This window comes from Astatotilapia calliptera, chromosome 6, assembly GCF_964374335.1.
Source record: "Astatotilapia calliptera chromosome 6, fAstCal68.1, whole genome shotgun sequence".
In the NCBI taxonomy this organism is placed as follows: Eukaryota; Metazoa; Chordata; class Actinopteri; order Cichliformes; family Cichlidae; genus Astatotilapia; species Astatotilapia calliptera.
In genome coordinates, this window is record NC_137427.1 from 31671505 (window position 1) to 31687759 (window position 16255).

The window sequence follows — 16255 nt, forward strand, 5'->3', positions numbered from 1 at the left end:
TGGAAGGCTTCCACACTGTTCGGGCGGACAGGGACAGCATCGCTAGCGGTAAGCGTAAAGGAGGTGGGCTTGCTGTTTTAGTTAACAACCGGTGGTGTAACCCTGCCAACATAACAATCAAAGAAAGGATTTGTTGCCCGGACACTGAACTGTGTGCTGTTGGACTCAGGCTGTATTATTTACCCAGGGAATTCTCTCACGTCATCTTGGTGGCTGTTTATGTTCCCCCCTCTGCTAACCCCACAGCTGCATGTGACACTATCCACTCTGCCATAGCTCGGCTACAGACTCAGCACCCGAGTGCCTTTATTGTGATCTCGGGTGACTTCAACCATGTATCACTGGACAATACACTACCAACATTCAAACAATATGTGGACTGTCCCACCAGGGGAGAGAAAACTTTAGACTTACTGTATGCTAACGTCAAGGATGCATACAGCTCCTCCTCCCTCCCCCCACTTGGTAGGTCAGATCATAACCTGATTCACCTCACCCCCCGCTATGTGCCAATTGTGAGGAGGGAACCTGTGACCACCAGGACTGTTAGGTGGTGGTCAGAGGAGGCAATAGCGGAACTACAGGGCTGTTTCGAGGTGACCGACTGGGAAACACGCCGAGGACATCAATGGGCTTACTGAGTGTATCACAGACTACATAACTTTCTGCACCGACTCCATTGTTCCAGCTCAGACTGTTCATTGTTACCCAAATAACAAGCCGTGGGTGACTAAGGACATCAAAGCCCTCCTCAACAACAAGAAGAGGGCTTTCAGAGGGGGCAACAAAGAGGAGGTGAGGAAGATCCAGGTGTTACTAAAGGACAAGATCAGAGAGGCTAAGGACAATTACAGGAGGAAGCTGGAGTGGAAACTCCAGCAGAACAGCATGAGAGAGGTGTGGAGGGGCATGAAGACCATCACTGGATTCAGGCCAACCAACAGCAGGGGAGCTGAGGGAGGTGAGAATAGAGCCGACGAGTTGAATCTGTTTTTCAATAGATTCAACACCACAGTGTCTGCTCCCACCCCCACAACCTCACCTGTAGTCAGCCTGGAATCCAGAGCCACACCACTGTGCCAGCCTCTCTCTTCACATGTTGCCTCCTGTGAGATTCCTGACCCCCCTCCCCCACCCATCACCTTCACTCAATACCAGGTTGAGATGCAAATGAGGAGACTTCACTCAGGCAAGTCTGCTGGACCAGACGGAGTGAGTCCCCTTGTCCTCAAGACCTGTGCCCCCCAGCTGTGTGGAGTCTTTCATAAACTGTTTATGCTGAGTCTGAGTCTGCAGTTCTGAGTTCGCTTATCAGCCTCGTCTCGGAACAGAGGACGCCATCATCTACCTGCTCAATCGTGTCTACACCCATCTGGACCAGCCGGCGAGCACTGTGAGGGTCATGTTTTTTGACTTTTCCAGTGCTTTCAACACCATCAGGCCGACCCTCCTGGGTGATAAGTTAGCAGCGATGCAGGTGGATGCTTCTCTGGTGTCCTGGATTGTTGATTACCTGACAGGAAGACCACAATATGTACGTCTCCCACAGTGTGTGTCTGACAAGGTGATTAGCAACACAGGGGCACCACAGGGGACTGTCCTCTCCCCCTTCCTCTTCACCCTCTACACCACAGACTTCAGCCACTGCACAGAGACCTGCCATCTTCAGAAGTTTTCTGATGACTCTGCGGTGGTTGGATGCATCAGCAGGGATGATGAGACAGAGTACCGGGCTGTGGTCGACTCCTTTGTCACGTGGTGTGAGCAGAATCATCTGCAGCTCAATGTGGCAAAGACCAAGGAACTGATCGTGGACTTCAGGAAGACCAGGAAACACTTGACCCCTGTTTCAATCCAGGGGGTCAGTGTTGACATTGTGGAGGACTATAAATACCTTGGAGTACACATTGACAATAAACTGGACTGGGCTAAAAACACCACAGCACTTTACAGGAAGGGCCAGAGTCGTCTCTATTTTTTGAGGCGACTGAGGTCCTTCAACATCTGCCAGAAAATGCTGAGGATTTTCTATGAGTCTGTTGTGGCCAGTGCGATCCTCTATGCTGTTGCATGCTGGGGGAGCAGGCTGAGGGTCGCAGGTGCCAACAGACTTAATAAACTGATCCGTAAGGCCAGCAATGTTGTGGGGATGGAGCTGGACTCCCTCAAGGTGGTGTCGGAGAGGCGGATGCTGTCCAAGATAAAGACAATGTTGGATAACACCTCCCACCCACTCCATGACATGCTGGTCAGCCACAGGAGCTCGTTCAGTGAGAGACTGAGATTACCGAAAAGCACCACTGAACGACACAGGAAATCATTCCTGCCTGTGGCCATCTCCCTGTACAACGCATCCACTTAACACACTGTTTGCTGCTACAACTACACATGTTTCTTTTCCAACTATTTATTTATAAGTGACTTATGTATGTATGTATGTATATATTGTACTATTCTTAGTTAGCGTATTGTCTGTCTTGTCTTAATGTTGGTTTAAAATGGAGCACTGTAACAAAAAATAATTTCCCCCAGGGATCAATAAAGTATTCTGATTCTGATTCTGATTCTGAATTTGGTCTCTGGTTTTGGAAACGGCCAACACTTGTGTATTTCATAGAGCTTTTTCACTCAGTCCTGTGCTCGTCCTCCCCACTGCCTGAGAACGTTACACAAACTGCTCCATGAGTTTATACAAACCTAAAGGCTAGTGGAAACATTGGAATTATAGACCATGTCTTGCTCCATCATTGACACATCTGAGGTTATTCGATACTCCCAGCAGAGAGGAGAGAATATCTTTTCGAATTTCCTCTCAAGCAGTTTCAATTTTTTGTGTGCTCACAGTTTTTGGGGTTTTTTTTGCTTTTTTTATTTCCTTGTCTCTTCGAAAGCTCTGGATCTGAGCTGTTGTTGCTGTGAGCCTATAAAGCCCGCTGAGACACTGAATAGGATATTGGACAATACAAACAAACTTGACTTGACGTGACTTGACAGACTGAAACCATAAGAAATGCTGTTTTTCTTTTTGTAGATGCCCACTTTCACACTTGTAACACAAATGCATACAAAGTAGCTTCTTCAGTGCATTCAGTGCTTTCTTTTGATCTTCTGCCACAAGCTGGAAAAATAAAGAAACAAAGAGCTTACCTGATAACACAACTCACGCATATCAGGGATTCAATGTGCTGCTGATGTATGTTGACGGTGAGCAGAGGAGTTACGAGGTTAGCTGATTGTGCCCGATTTAGTGTTTTGTCTCGGGGGGGGGATTCGGACCCAACTGTGCTGTAGACTGTGCTGATGTGAATAAGACTTACCCCACCAATTATAACAGTATGGGAGAAAAAACAGAATTAATTAAGCACAGGATGCTGTCAGTAGCAAGCTAGTTCACAAGGATGTGCTAATATTTCCCACTTGCTGGCACAGAATACTTCCCCTTTATACTTGTATTTCTATAATTCTTTTTTACAAAAAAAAACAAGCCCAAACTTTCTGCTTTTAACCCCTAAGCTTGACTATCCCGATGTCTCCTAATAATATTGCTCAGCTGTAATTAAACAATAGTCGTTGAGGGCACGCACACACTTCACAGAAAGATAATGAGCTCCTTGTAAATAAGAAGTCGTTAGACGTGTCTCAGGGTTTCTATTTGAGTACGTTCTTTACATCTTGTTTCCGGGGCAGCCATGCACGCCGTGAAGTGGTTTGAAAAAGAGCTTCCAGGTGTTAAAATGGTTGGATTTTTAGAAACTGAGCAAAATTGTTTTGGGGGGATTCAATCATCATCTTACTCTCAAATGTAAAAGTTACCTGTTAAGCAACTGGGGAGAGAATCATCTTCACCATTCTTCTCCACCATTGCCTCTTTCAAAGCTGCTCTCAGAGCATTTCAAGCAATGGGAGGGGGATACAAATGACGCCTAAACCCTAGAGAAATTTGTCGCCAAAGAAGAGATGCCTGAAAGATAAGAGAGGAGGGACATATCAAAAAACAAAATCTCAGTGTTGTTCTGCTGCTGCCGGCGTCTCGGGGTTTTAACAACAGATCTGATCTTTGTCAGGAAGCCGATGTGCTGCTCAGTCAGAGAAGGTAATACGATTTCAATGGTCCAGCCTCCACTAGTTAATGGGACAGCCGGAGAGATTTCTCCTCTTAGCCCTGAAGAGCACCTCAGACACAGAGCATCAGAGAGCTTTTCAAGTCTCTGCCAGACCACAGTCTCCAAACCACCTCTGCTACAGCGACAGTTCTGTCTGCAGAACAGAGGGCAGAGGGGAAAAGGGAAAAAAGGACGAGGAGAATGGGAGGAAAACATGTCTATTGAGCGATTCTTCCACCCTTTTGTTGCTGGGGTTTTTTCTCCACTCTGCCTTTTTCATTTCGCCCCGTGGCATCGCTATCCCTCTCTCCATCTCTCTTTTCAGTCTCTATCGCCTCACCCTCTTCACCTTCCCTCCCCCTTCTCTGCTCTTTCTTCTTCTCCTCCTCTCATACACACAGCAATCTCGCCTTGATTTCTAGAGAGGGGTGGTACGGCAGCAACCGGCATACAAACTAGCTGACTCAATACACACATACACACACACATAGGACGTGTGCATTATGGTATGTGTATAGATAGATGGGAAGAGATGAGAGGTAAATTTGGGAAGAGCGGGAATATGTTTGGACAGACACAGGAAAAAGGAGAAGCTACGTAGAGCTTTACTGGGGAGTGTAGGTCAGGATTAGGTCGAGTTGTGGAAAACTGGCAACAGCGAGATACGTGTCAGCAGATATTAAGCACCTCGTTCATCATTTACGCTATGGATATGAGGTATGAGGTCAGCTTTGGGTTGTCTCAGCATTTCAAAATGTAACGACCGGGTTAATGAAACAGGCTCTCAGGAATCTTTATGCACCGCGACTCGAGACCCTAAATGGATGCAGCTGCTGTTGGGCAAACTTTGACGGCCTTCGTCAGACCAAAATGAAAAGCTCACCTTCCACTTCAGAGCTGTGAGAGGATAGCTTCTTACTCGCTAATTGGCTATACATTAGAGCTACAGCTACATTAGAGGAAGATTTTCTCTTTGCATCTATGCAGACAGATTTGATTGGCTCACTTGCCCAGTATTTGAGATCCACCATAGAATAAGACAAAAAACTTCTGAAGAATTTTTTCTGAAGCTACCGCTCTCTGACATCGGGACTATTTGCGAAAGGAGATGTTACTCTGAATTTTTTTTAAACGCACCTTTTTAATGCTGTATGCACCACAAGCTGGATTCCAGTCACACTCCAGACCACAGAAACTGTGCGCTCCCCTTTTTTTGTGGCAGCAGGTTTTTGGAGTATTTTTAATGCGTTAGTCTTCTTTTAGACAACTTTTGTGTTGCTTTAACGCACTGTTCAGGTTTTGTCTGGGGCAATGTCACACCCCTGATTTATTTTGCACATGTCTTGTGGCATAAACTGCAAAAACATTCCTTGTTAATTTCAGTAGACTTACTGGCATTGTACTCCTACTGTAATCTACATCAGCAGACTAACTCTAATAAAATAAAGTGCATTTCAGCATAGAATATAATCACAGTAGGTCGCTGGTAGTATTTCAGAGGCGTCAGCATTGATATTCAGCTGCATTTACAAAAACTGCAAATTGCTGTGCAAAAATTCTTGCATTTTTATAGTGTATCTAATCTTTCTGTGTTGTTTCTGCTCATTTTTGCTGAGAAATACTCTACCCCAACCTTCACCATTTGCATTCTTTATTCATGCATGCGCCTATATGCTTACCAATGTGTGTGTGTATGTGTGTGTGTGTGTGTCGTGAAAGAGAGAGAGAAAGGGAGAGAGACAGAGAGTTGCAACTTGTAACAATAACTTCCTAATTACAGTTCCCCAGTGTTTGTGCAATCTTCCTGAAATGCTAACTAGCCTCCTACAGGGAATATGGTACATTATTAATCCATGTGCTCGCCTGAGTGTGCGCATCCTTTGCTGGGAAGTGTGTGTCTGTAGCACGCCCGCGTGCACCTCTGTGTGTAGACGTGTGTTTATTTGCGCTACCCGTCCCTCTCCCCTTCTTGTGCACATGCATTGTTCGCATTCAGCTGAGTACGTGTGCATGCCACGGCTGCTGTGGCTGCACGTTGTGCATGACTCCATGAGCGTGGAGGTGTTAAGTTTTTCCCCTTTCAACACAAGTAGCCTAATCTAAGACTTTTGTACAACCAACTTGTATTTCTATTAAGAAAAAGAAGGAAAAACAATAAATGTAACACAACATTTTGCAGTAATAGCGCAGTAAAGGGGAAAAAGGTATTCACATTCAGGCCCAGTCAGCACTGAGGTGCCACATTAACTATGCAAGCGGATTTGCTTCCACACGACGGGGTATTCCCTCTCAACAAAGATCAACATTATGACGAGAGCTTCTGCCAGCACTCTGCACCAACATGCTTAATATGGGGAGCTGGTTTCTGTTGAAATATGGATGGCTTTGACAAATAAAAACTGGTGAGAGTTGATTCTGAAATTAAGCTGGGGATTTCACCAGATACACGCCCTGTGTTGCTCTCTTGCAGCGACAGCCAAAGGGGCGAAAAAATGCAATAAGTGGATGGGAGAGCAAGGAGTGAGCTCCCATTACATCGCCGCGCTATTCCTGAAGAACTTGCCCCACAGTCATGCCTCTAGGTACTTGGATTGTACTATGGATGGATAGCTCGCTCTTGGGTCTACAGTAAATGAGACAGCAAGAGATGGAGAGAAAAAAACGTCTTACAACTTCAGGAGAAGGTTAAGAGCACCAACTGAAAGCAGTACAGACATCACCGCCCATCAGTTTTCATTCATTTAGTCCTGCGGACATCCTGGCAGTTCCTCTCCACTAAAGTTGTCACTTCTCATTATGGCTGATTTTTAGTGTTGCCACCTGTCTTATTAGAAATGTAACCATTAAGGTCGCAAGATTTTTCCCACTTGTGCCGCTTTGGCACAAAATGCTCTCACTGTGGAGCTGCTTGCAAAGAGATGTTGTTTGGCTTAGTCGTGCAAAGCTTTTAGGTCTTAACAACCAAACAAAGCAGGTTGGTAAGCACAGGTTTGTAGGGGAGAAGGGGGGATGTCCCTGTTGATTGGAGAAGTGTACTGCTGCAGCAAGCACTGCAGTGCTAATGCAGGATGAAAGCAAGATGAGCGACCTCTAAGATAGTTATCAGTGAATTCCCAGGATAAGTAAAGACTTCACTGTGACAGAGGATCTCCGGCCTTAAAAAGAGCCAGTCAACCATTTTAAAATCCCAAAAGCATAATGTCCTAAACTGAGTCATTGAAACTGTTAATGCTGGAACTACCTCGTGTCTATTCATGGTGCCAGGAGTGGGGCCATGCTCCTCTCTCGCTCTTTTCTTTCTATCAATCTTTCCTTCTTCCTTTTCTTTCCTGCTCTCCCTCTGTGGCACTCAGCCAACAATTGGAGTCAGTCAGTGGAAAAACTCTGTTAGTAGTCCATGCCCTATGGGACAAAGTGGCAACAACATCCGTTACAAGAGATAGTGGGGCAGTGGGCAGGAGGCACGGGGCACAGAAGCCAAAATTTAACTGGCTGAGTGACTCTGGCTCACACGCGTGCACTTAGCGGGCTGCTGTGTTTATAAAAAACACGTCAGGGCTGTTTTTAAAGGTGTGGTTTATGGCTTCACAGCCAGTTTATTCATTTATGGAAAAGATGTGGAAACAAATAAAAGCATGGAGGGAAGGAATGAAACTTATTTAGCAAAGTCTGGAGCCACCACGAGTCCCAGTGTTAAACAGCGCTGCTGCTCGTCACTCTGAATGTGTGAAACTCTGTTGAAGTGATGTTTGCATGATGGCGATGAGAGGTAACAAAAGGTCTCCCAAAAATCTACTTTAAGTATTCAACAGGGTTCAAATCCGGTTACTGTGAAAACCATGTGAATACACTTCACGTTATTCCAGTGTTCATTAAGTCAGTCCAGCCCACCCGGTGCCCTATTAGGAAGAATTATCATTAATTAGGTTTCTCTACTCGTATTCAGTTTTTCCTTTAAGGGATTCACCATTGGTTTCACACAGGAAGTTTCATTTATTTGTCACAATGATCATGAAACCTGAAAAATAATGACTTATGCAGCTCAGGAGGTGACACTAAAGTTTGACAAAAGGTCTAGTTAGGAGACACAATATTATGTTTGGGATTCGTAATAAGCTGCTTTAATTTTGACCTCATTTTGGTCTAAATTAAAGGGAAAGAGAAGGATTACAAGATGGTAGTGAGACCGACTGTGATGTATGGTTTGGAGATGGTGGTGCTGACACAACAATGGGAGGAGGAGTGGGTGGCAGAGTTCAAAAGGCTAAAATGATTACTGGGAGTGATCAGGATGGACACAATCAGAAATGAGTACATCAGAGGGACCGCTCAGGTTGAGCAGTTTGGAGACAATGTTAGGACACAAGGCTGAGATGGTTTGGACATGGGCAAAGGAGTGATTGTGGATATACTTGACAAAGGAAGTTGAGGATGGAGAAAAGAGGAAAATCACAGAGGAGGTTTGTGGATATAGTGAAGGAGGACATGCAGAGGGCTGGTGTGACAGAGGAGGATGGTAGGGACAGGTTGAGATGGAGGCAGATGATCTGCTGTGGAGACCCTTAAAGAGGAATTAGCAGCCTGTTGGGAAAAATGTATATATAAAAATTAGCAGACATAAAATAGCATTTCTGTGTCAACAAGGTGATTCTCGAAAGAGCTTTTAGTTGAAAACCTGGCATATCTTGGCATAGTGTGCAGTGTGTCCTTAAAAGATTTGAGGATACTGGACAAGTAGAGGACAAAAGGAGTAGCAGGCCTAAAAAACTACCTATAACAGAACAGTATCTGAAAGTCGTGTCCTTAAGAAATGGAAAAGAAAAATCCAACAAGGGCCTGACACAGGACCTCAGAGATGCATCTGGACTTTTAGTTGATCCATCTACTGTTCACTGAGGCATCATCAGAAGGTCTCAGTGGAAGGCTGTCTGTCAAGAAGCCATTGTTAAGGAAGAGAAATGTGGAGAAACGACTGAGGTGTGAGAAATTATGGTGACCCCTGAAGGGAGGAAACCAACAGACACCCAATTTTCACCCAATCTCATGTTCTCCCAACTTTAAGGTAACATAATACCAAATCCCAGGAATGCCCCTTTAATTAGTCACCTGCACCTGCACATGGTCAATTTCTTCTATGGTGGGATTTTCTACAGTGCAGTGGTGAAGGTGCTCTGCGTGTTTAGAGGGGGAAAACAGAAATTATGGAGAATACTGTTTCGGCATCATATGAGTGTAAAGTTATTTCCGCTTGAGAATAAAGTAAGACATCTACAGCTGAAATAACGATTTCAAAACATCATCAACACAGAGGAGGGGGGGGAAGAGTTCGGAGTGCAGGATTTTTCTCTCCGGCGACCCGGCTTGTGTGGAGCCGCTGTCCAAGGTGCTGAACACGGGGCTGCAGAGGGGTATGAAGGCTCTGGCACTACAGAGCGTCCCGGGACGAAAACTACAGTAAGAGCAAGTGACCGAGCTAAATGTGAGCAAAATGTGGCCCCACCTCAGAAATATTACCAAATCCTGAGCAGGCTTGCATCAAAATCTGAACAGAAATTACTTGCACGGAATTGAGCACGGTGTCTGTCAGGCATGCATCCACCGGACTGATAATGTAAATCTGGGTGTACGTACTGTATCTGCGCCCGCATTTATCAATGGACTCATGAGGATGGAGATAAGACAGTCAAGACAAGCTGCCTGGGAATAGCCATTCAGCAAATCCCCCCCCCCCCCCCCCTTCACCACCAATGCACGCGCACGTGCACACGCACACATAGAGAGAGAGAGAGAGACACACACACACACACACACACACACACATTCTTAGACACGGGCTTCAGTGTCGGTAAATTCGGAACCGCAGGAATGCCAGAGCGCTTGACATATTTCAAAGTTGCCTACGCAATGCGAGTCCAGCCATCACGAGAAACACACATGAAACGCACATGAAAGCCCTGCACGCAGTTCACACATGCTCCTCATGGTTTTTCACTTTACCTGTTCCAGATGCAAGCGTAGAAAAAGAAGAAGAAGAAGAGCTTCGCCTCGCAGGTGTCCGCGGCACCAACGTCCCCTCGTTGCCTCTGGCAGTATGTGTGGTTTTGTTGATACTGGGATATTTATATTTATATATATGTGTATTTATCTTTGTCTGTACTGATTTGTCCCAGCTTGTCTCCTCTGCGGTCTCCGTGAAGAGCGGTGACCGGGAAGTGGCTCGTGCGATCACGGCATCAGTCAATGTGGTTATTGACCCGCGTCAAGATTTTCTGGATGCAAAACGGCGCCTGATGTGACGCGCTGCCTGCCCGCTGCTGTCTCCCTCGTTCTTTGCCTCTCTCCTCTCAGTTTCTGCCTCTCACACTGCGTCAGGCTCCGCTCCCCCTCCTCTCTCTCTCTCTCTCTCTCTCTCTCTCTCTATTTCACTGCCTTTGACTCTCACGCTCTCTCTCTCTCACACACACACTCACGGGAACAGACGGTGATTAATTCGTTAGAATTCCACCTCTCTCTCCCTCTCTCTCTCTCTTTCCTCTGCTCTCCCTCTGTTTCTATAGCTATGTGCCTCGATCCGTCGCTTCTTCTCTGAACTAAAGCGTCCACCAGCCAGCTGTTCCGGTAGCCAAGAGAGCGAGAGAGAGAGAGAGGGTTGCTTGGCACTTCAAGCGCAGCAGACAGTCATTTAGATTAGATGCTTTCCCATTTGGAGAGCGACATACTGTAGCTGTATAAGTGCTGCACTATCAAACCCAAACCGTGAAAGTTCTTCACGAAACTATATGAAATCCAGCCTGGAGTTCTTTAGAAGACTAGAAGAGCCGTGCAGAATAGCATTAGAGATATACTGTAGTTTGTTTTGGAGTGATAGGATTTCACATTACTGCCTTTTTCTATCTGCACTCCAGCTGCCGCTGCTGGAAGCATCAGGTCTCTGCAGCTGGAGGCGAAGTGACAGAAGCCTACCAGACTGAACAGTTCAATGTTATTTAAGGTTGGCTGTTTGCCTACATGCACTACGGGGCAACCTGATGTCCTGCCAGCAGACATGGTCAGATTAACTGCCTCTTTAGTGCAGGCACACACACACACACATACAGAAACAGACACACACACGTGGGTGCGGATAAATAGCTAAACAACTTAAAAGCGCTATGAATGCTGAAACCACATATCACCACTACAACATGTACTGTGGTCTAAAAAGAGAAGAAGAAAAAATATCAGAGCTTCTGTTAAAAGTCGTGCACATTAAACACACAGTTGGGTGTCCTCTGGCTTATGTTTTGTGTTGTATTAATGGATATGGAAACTATATATAAATCCAGTGACCTAGCGCTACATGGCTGCAGGTGATGGCTGGCATTATAGTGAACCCGAGCCTTGTGACCCTCATCCTGCATGATTGAGTATTTAGGAATTAGGGGCAGATGAGGCTGGGTGGGGGGACAAAGGAAGAAACAGAGGGAAAGACACCTCATTCATTTGCATAAATCCATGCTCGTGTCTGCCTCTGTGGGCATGTGGGGTAAGTAAAATCATACAGGACTGCACAGCAGACCACTCAGGAGCTTTTGTGAATCGCATATTAAATCTCCTGCTTCTGCTGGGTTATTGAGGCAGCTGACCGCTGACCTACTGTATTAAAGCATCCCCACGAGGGACTTAAGTATTGAATGATGAATCACCATATTATTATTGATGGAATAAAAAGGGTGAGTTAAATGACAGAAAACTTAATCAGCATATCAAAGCCACTCTGTGTGTTTTTACTAAAGGATTCTTCAAAATCTGAAGATTGTCTGACTTGGTAGATTTACAGCAGGCAATAACAATGGTCAGAATGAGCCCACAGGGCATTATCGCCTGTGTCCTGATGTCAACATTACATTTAGTTCCCTCCAGCGCCGTGTTTTAGCTTTTCAACTACACTCATTTCTTTCACTCCTTCTGCTCCCATCAGAACTGCGTCCAGATGTATCAGCATCTGTTTCCAGGAGAAAGGCTCTGAAAAGCCCACGGCACACCTACCTTCTCATGCAGCACCAGATTAATGACAAAGTTATCGATTAGCTGGTAAATGTAGCGGAGATTTCAGCAGCTAAAGAGACATTTCCTACACCAGCTGGCAAGCAAGCTGACGTTCTTCGGGTGGAAATAAAACAAATCGAATAAATGAGAACATTTCTGCTGGATGCTTCAAAGATGCGACATTAGTGAAGCACACAGTAGTTGTTTTCAAAGCTCATTTGCACTGCACGCAGCGCTAAAAGGAAGATTATTACCTTTAGATGGACAAATCAATGAAATGCAACATAAAGTATTCTTACACCCTCTCTGTATGATTTGCATGTATTATTTGCAGCGATCATCAGTCCGCCTCAGCCTCTTCTTAGATGCCCTCGCACTAAGACTTTGATGATCCTAATTTCCCAACATGCTTTTTCAAACCAAGGTTTGATTATTAGAGGTAAAATGATTTATTCATGACATTAAAGCTTTGATTACACTGTGCGTGATCAGTTTATAGATCTACTAAAACACAATCAGTTCACATGGGAGCTTTTAGCAGAAATCAATATTCAATACCAAACAAACTAAATCCACTCTGATTTGTAATCTATGCAGACTTAAACATATCAAGTGAACCTCAACTAAAAGTTTAGAGTAACTCCATCTATTATTCAAAAGCGACTTTGGTAGGATTATGCTCATATATATATATATATATATATATATATATATATATATATATATATTTGCTTTGTTGACTGATATCATTTACTGATTGTGTTGCATCATTATTCACTCACACGAGTGGCTAATATTTATCTCTTGTATCAATTGTTCACCGGCTAAATGTTTAAAGACAGAGTGACAAAGATTTAGAGTGACAAACAGTTCAGTTGTTTTCTTACATACGAGGAGATTTATGAAGATTGATATGAAGGTGTATGACTTATAAAGATTTCTTTTTTTCTCTGGAACAAAACTGGAAATGCGTGACATGAAAAGAAAAGAAGAAAGACTTGACTGCTATCAGCCACAATGATATTTTCACTAAGTATCAGCAGAGAGTTTTATAATCTGTGTGTGTTGTTATAAAGCACCCCTGCTTTATCTAGATTTCACAAAATTATTTCAGTGCTTTTTTGTTTTGTTTTTGTTTTTTGCTTCAAAAGTTCCAAAAGTTTAAACGAAGGGCAAAAATTCTTGAACTCTTGAATAAAATAGTCAAGATGCATAATCAAATTGATTCACTGTAAAAACAAGTGAGTCATACTTCTGGTGTTAGTTTGGCAGTATCTTTTTTTCTCCCCACAACACAGTGACTTTCAAAAACACCTGGAAAATAAGAATGAAGTTTTGAGCTGTGAGTCATGCGCGTTGGCAGGACCCCAGCACCACTATGCAGTAGTTCACTAAATCCGCCCTGCACTGTGGTCGACTGTGGATATAAAATACATCACTTCCTGTGTGACTGTTGAAAGTCAGTGGGACATTTTGAAACTGAGCCATGGACACCTCGAACCTGCTGTAAAAGTGTCTCGCTTCGAGACCTTTACAACTAAGCATATTTAAGAGATGTTGTGTCACATTAAGGTATTTAACAACACGTTTTTCCTTTGGACAAAGGCCAGTAACCAGGATAGCTGCTGATCATGGTTGGATGTCTCCTGTGAGCATCTTTTCAAGAAACTCAAAGAGCCGCTGTCCCAGTTTCATGACTTTGAGTTGAGCACTGCATGTGAATGTTCACCTACAGTATGTTTCTGTGTATCAATTAAACATCATCTTATTGAGCCTAATGTGTCAGAACACTGCAGAGGCCATTCTGTCGCTTTAGCAGATTGTTATTTGATTAATTGTCCGTCGAGGTGTCGTCTGAGATGCTGACTCTTTCTGTACTCTCAGTGACAGCTGAGCAAATTCACTCTGTGTATGCATGCACGTATTACAGGGTCAGGAACTAACCTGCTAGTTCAACATGACTTCTATTTATAACTGAGTGAAGTTTTATAATTAGTTTTAAATGCATGTGTGATGTGTTTACATCTGTATGCACAATTCTTCCAGATAACCATGATTTTGTGTTTTTTGTCCAAAAGCAAACTCAGCAAAGCTCGTAAAATATCTTAGGCAGCTGTGAAGGCGACTTGAATCAGGTCCGTCACTTTTTTCTAGAGTGACCAACAATAATATTGGAGAAGCTAGATTCATGGGTGAATCATTAATTGTTTTAAAATAAATGAATGAACGACTGATTGATCATCTGACTGTTAAATTGGGAGAAATTGGGTGGTTGTTACATTTACAAGAGTTTAACTTGTAATTTGAACCAAATAATTTCATGTTTCTATGTTAAATGTAATTAAAACATGTAAAATATGCATGAAATTCAAAAACTTAACACCTGTTAAATGTATTCTTGTTGTGATGACATGATACAATCTAGTAAGAATGGATAGTTGCCTAGACTCGCGATATTCAAACCACAGGAAAATCACTGTGGATATTGTTATTTATTGTGGTTTGACCAGTCAAGGACACAAATATAAAGAAAATTCTCTATCAAGCCTCGTAATCATTGATTTCCTACTTTTCTTAACTATGACGGCTCAGTGGTGCAGTTGTTAGCACTGTTGCCGCACAGCAAGAAGGTCCTGAATTTGAATCTACCTTTCTGTGTAGAGTTTGCATCTTCTCCCCATGTTTGTGGTGGTTCTCTCCAGGTACTCCAGCTTCCTCCCACAGTCCAAAGAAATGCAAGTAGTGGAGTTAAGTTAACTGGTGATTCTAAATTAACCATAAGTGTGAATGTGAGCGAATGTGGCTCATTTAAGCACAGAAATGGCACCTAAATCAAGAGATGAAACAGTGTTCCATCTACAGCTAACACAGAACTTAGGAAAGGTTCTAGGAAAAGATGCTAGAAAGGATGTTGGATATGGAGCTGCCAGGCAGGAGGAAAGAGGAAGATCTCAGAGGAGGTTCATGGATCTAGTGAAGGAGGACATGCAAATGGTTGGTTTGACAGAGGTGCATGCAAGGGACAGGGTAGGATGGAGGCAGATACCTGCTGTGGAGACCACTAAAGATGAGGACATAGAGGAGACAGAAGATTTTAGTCACTTTGTTAGTAGCAGCCTATCTAAAAAAAGAGAGATGAATCCATAAAAAGTCCCATAGATAACACAGTTTGACACCATAAAACAGTATTTTTGTACTGCATAATGTGCATCGTGCCTTTAGGAATTTGAGAAAGCTGGACAAATAGTCAAAAGACAAAGTGGTAAGCCTTAAAAAAAACTACAACAGATGAACAGTATCAAAATAGTAAAAGATCAAGCAAAGACCAGGACCCAAGAGATGCATCTTTCCCTTCACTTGAGCAAGCTTTTGTTTACAAAAGCCTGATCAGAAATCGTGTCAGTTTAAGGGTGGCTGTCAAGAAGCCATTTCTGAGGAAGAGAAAAGGCTGAGCTATGCCAAATTACACAAGAACTGGACTGAAGTGGCAACAGGTATGAATCCAAACTTGAAATCTGTAGCTCAAATAGTTGCCAATATGCATGGAGGGGGTCAGGAGAGAGAAAGGTAGAGATTCTGTCATGGCTTGGTGCTGCATTTAAGCCAGTGGTGTTTGGGATTTATGAGTACTGTCAGATTTCAATCCATCGTGTAATACCACGAGAAAAGCCTCTGATTGGGAACAGGTTCATCTCTCAGCATGACAATGATCCCAAACACACTGCCAGTGCCAATGCAGTAAAAAAAAAAAAAGTACACCTGGATAGAAAAACGCACAGTGAAGGATTATCAGTAATGGATTGGCCTCCCAGCACCTGGACCTTAACATCACTGTAGCAGTGTGGGATCATCTTGATGGATCTTGAGAAATAAAAGGAGGCAAAATCTAAAGCAGAACTCTGAATGTGCTTCAAGAACTTATGATACATTTTAATAGCAAAATACTGAAAACATTACAGCACCTATTTCGCTTTTTTGGGTTTTTTTCTTCTTTTCTTTTGGAGGAGTGGGACCTCCTGTGACGACCATATGCAGCATATGTACCGAATCTGCAACTAGGCATATGCTTCAGGTGCTCTTGTCTATCCTTGCCCACAAACACAGGAAAACATGGAAGACAGCAA

The 16255-nt window shown here is 43.7% G+C and overlaps 1 protein-coding gene across 1 annotated transcript in view; it reads right to left on the bottom strand.

Moving 5' to 3' along the window:
* The window catches only part of LOC113024497 (protein ELFN1-like), a 138600-nt gene extending 128144 nt beyond the window's left edge, over positions 1-10456 (bottom strand). Inside the window, exon 1 of the mRNA XM_026171642.2 lies at positions 10101-10456. The gene's annotated coding sequence lies outside the window, so the exon portion shown is untranslated. The remainder of the gene's footprint in view (positions 1-10100) is intronic.
* Positions 10457-16255: the final 5799 nt, after the last annotated feature.